At 37.5% G+C, this 3,246-nt stretch overlaps 1 pseudogene; it reads left to right on the top strand.

The window, feature by feature from the left end:
* Positions 1 to 837: 837 nt before the first annotated feature.
* Positions 838 to 1,491, top strand: LOC145120043 (monothiol glutaredoxin-S5 pseudogene; annotated as a pseudogene).
* The last annotated feature ends 1,755 nt before the right edge of the window (positions 1,492 to 3,246 follow it).

The raw sequence follows: 3,246 nt of genomic DNA, 5'->3' as shown, positions 1-3,246 counted from the left end.
TTTACTATCTTATTTTGTTCTCATTTTGATTCTCCTATCCTCTTAAAAAAAGTTGGCATCCGATATCTACCATAATTAAGGTATCACATAAAAACTTATACCTTTCCCTTGAAAGTTAATATCATCATCTCACAACTACTCAAGTCTATTCAATAACAACCATATATATAAGCAAAACCATACATCCTAATATTTGAAAATAATGTGAAGGACAAGTATCACAAGAAAAAATATTTTTCTAAATATATGTAATAAGGATATTGCCATAAACTAGAAACAAGAACCAGTGAACACCAATCCATCAAAAAATAGATGCGCTGTTTGCCTGTTTGGTTTCGTATGTTTAAGATAATAACTAATACAGCAATTTGGTTGAATTATTATAAGTTTTCTAATGCTAAACTAGAGTTTGTGACTTCATATATCACACTTTCGGGTGTAAGTGCATGATGCAAGGCTTTTTAAATATAACTTTCTCGGAAGGTAACTAAAAATATAAAAAAGAAATGTGAACTTTTGCAACTTATACTTATTAAATAACACAATTTTATGTTAAGAAAAGTCGTTGTTGGAAAGGCAACAAAAATCTGGAACAAAGATGCTTGAAGAATCGAATATGAAGCCCTACGCATAAACACTTGGCCATAGATATCTATATCTCCTTCCGTAGCAAAAAGATTCGCTGCCTACCAACTTTTTCCTATTATATCACTGTCAACTTTGTAGCGAAGCCCATCTTTAGAACCTAATTTCTCTATCCGTCACCAACCTAAAACATTCTCTTTTCTCCACATATCATCCTCAAAAACCCTATATATCTCCCCATGCTCACTCACTTTTCATACTAAAAGGTGAACGCAGTCTCTTCAATAACCAAATTGAACACATTCTATACAATCACTAACAGTTCTCAGTTATCTATCACATACATGGACCGAGTCAACATAATGGTTTCTGAGAGGCCTGTGGTGATTTTCAGTAAGAGTTCTTGCATATTATCCTACACAATCAAGTCTCTCTTCAATGACTTGGGTGTGAACCCTACTGTCTATGAGCTCGATGAGATAGCAATGAGCAGAGAGATTGAGCAGGCATTGTCTGGGCTCGGGTGCAGTATGGTCCCGGCTGTCTTCATTGGTGGTAAGTTGGTCGGTGGAACTAATGAGATTATGAGTCTTCAGCTGAAGAGGGATTTGAAGCCAATGCTCATCAGGGCTGGAGCTTTATGGGTTTGATTCAATAAATAATTTCTACTATAACTTAACGTAATAAAGCAGGCTTTAAGTTAAAACAAGTTTAGAACAAAATGTAAGATTATATCATAGATTGTATGAGATAACATAAATATATGATGAGGCTACTAGTGTCAGCTTTGAATTTTATCTCCGCTCTCCTTTCCTTTTGGTTGGTAAGGATGCTGAGCAATAATAACATATTTCTACTTTTACCTTAAATAATTTTGATATCCTGCGGTTTATTTAACACTAATTTTCTATGTTGTTTATATTGCTAAATCTAGCTAGCTTACGGTTTACGCACTTAGAAACTCTGGCAAATCAAGTATTAATATATGCTAAACTGGTAGAAGTACATGCAGATAAATATTTTCCTAATAGAGACAAAGCAATAAAATAGTTGCACCCAAATTCGAAGGACAATTATGTAGCTCGGCAAACTGCAACGATTAGATTGACCATTTGTGGTCGATTTAATCTCAAGAAAATCAAGCTGAATGCATGGTTTAAATTAATAAACAAAGTTAATAACTATGGAAAAAATGTAATTCTAACAAGGTGAAAATAATGCTCTAAGTTGATTATACACAAGTAATATATAGACTCATGTCCTTAGTGGTTTTTGGCCGAATAGGCTTAACTCGCCTCAGGAGAGGGCTTGTGGCCAAGTCTAAGTAACTAAACGAGTACTCAACCAACATGACCAAGTTTTACAACATCACATGTAGGATAATGATTGCATCCTTCTTATTGTTGCGGGTACATGCACAAAGTTAGTCGATGCTTATTCCCTAGATACCGTCATTGTTTGTTCTTTGGGAAGGAAGCTCACGACACGTAATCCTTCTACCTCCGCACATCATTGTTCAATCAGGATTTCGTATATCATGCAAAATTCCCTACTATTGCCTGCATGTTATAGGAGTTTGGGTTGTGTCTCGGTCCTAGTACGGTTGATCACCCTTTCAGACCAACTATCAATCATCTCCTTGATAAGATATTACCTCACTAACTACCTAATGAGACGTGATCCCCTCCACAAGCGGATTTCTCCTTTTGCTCCTCAAACTACAGAGTATTATAAGCAGTTGTTTCCAGTTATTGTTTCCCTCCCAAGGGCAGGTTCTTAAGCGTTATTCACCCGTCCGTCACTGGAAACCACTTCTTGTTTGACTTTCATATGCTAAGCATACCGCCAACGTTCATCCTGATCTTAGATCAAACTCTTCATGAGATTCATTATTGCAATACTGATTGCTTCCTTCAAGGTAGACAAAACAAATTCACAATGGTCTTTCACTGTAACGTCTCACTTGCATCCATGCGCTTCATATTATCCCGGAGTTCCTTCCCAAAAATATAGCCACCCTTGACCCCTCACATCAATCTCACGAGTCTTTTATCTACGGATGAGTATAGGTGGGTACCTGCCTAAATTTAAAAAAACTGGAACCGACGGTTTCTAAGATATTGGAACCGGAACCGGAACCGGAACCGACTATATCGGTTCTCAGTATTTAGGAATAGGAACCGAAACCACCAGTTTTTTTATAAAAAAGAATTTGGTTACAAGAACAAATAAGCTATAAAACAATTTACAATGTCTTAGACCACCGAAGTAAACCTGACATCCCTGTCTGATACCACCAAAACCGGCACCACATGTCGTGCCACAACCTCACTGATATAAACGTCAGCTAACTTCTCCGCAGAGATACTCTCCTGAATCGGAATAAAGTGCGCGCTCTTGGTCAATTGATCCATGATGACCCAAATTGAATCCACTTTGTGCGCTGTCCGAGGAAAGTTCGTAATAAAATCCATGGTAATCTCTTCCCATTTCCAAACTGGAATGTCTAACGGTTGCATCTTGTTGTGAGGTTGTTGATGTTCGGCCTTAACTTTCATGCAAGTCAAGCACCTATACACATACCAAGCAACATCCCGCTTCATACAGGGCCACCAATAATCAGGACGAAGATCTCTATACATCTTCGTCGCCCCGGGATGA

Source organism: Lactuca virosa, chromosome 6 (assembly GCF_052849685.1).
Source record: "Lactuca virosa cultivar CGN04683 chromosome 6, Lactuca_virosa_CGN04683_v6, whole genome shotgun sequence".
Lineage (NCBI taxonomy): Eukaryota > Viridiplantae > Streptophyta > Magnoliopsida > Asterales > Asteraceae > Lactuca > Lactuca virosa.
This window is presented reverse-complemented; position numbering and strand designations above follow the sequence as displayed.